Below are 348 nucleotides of genomic sequence, written 5' to 3'. Positions count from 1 at the left end.
GAAGTGGATATTCAACCATTGTTCTCACTTGTCTCTTGGCAACTATTAAACAATATACGCATAATGCAATTATTTATTTGTGTGGAGAAAAAAATGCTTTATTTCTGCTTCTTTACTTTGAACCACAAACAAAATAGTTTTCTGGCACTGGGAGCTTAAAAGAGAGCACATTGATGTTTTCATCAGCCTGCTGCTGCTCCTTCACTATCCAATAAGTAGGCTGGAATGATGACCAAGTGGTGGTCACCATGTGACGAGAAAGCATGGAGCCAGCTTGCGGGCCAATCATGGAAGCCTGCTTCCTGATTGGCCGGGAAGCCAGCTTCATCCTCCCTCGTCATATCATGA

The sequence above is a fragment of the Nanorana parkeri genome, unplaced genomic scaffold (assembly GCF_000935625.1).
Source record: "Nanorana parkeri isolate BGI_ZX_2015 unplaced genomic scaffold, ASM93562v1 scaffold139, whole genome shotgun sequence".
Taxonomy (NCBI): Eukaryota; Metazoa; Chordata; class Amphibia; order Anura; family Dicroglossidae; genus Nanorana; species Nanorana parkeri.
This window is presented reverse-complemented; position numbering follows the sequence as displayed.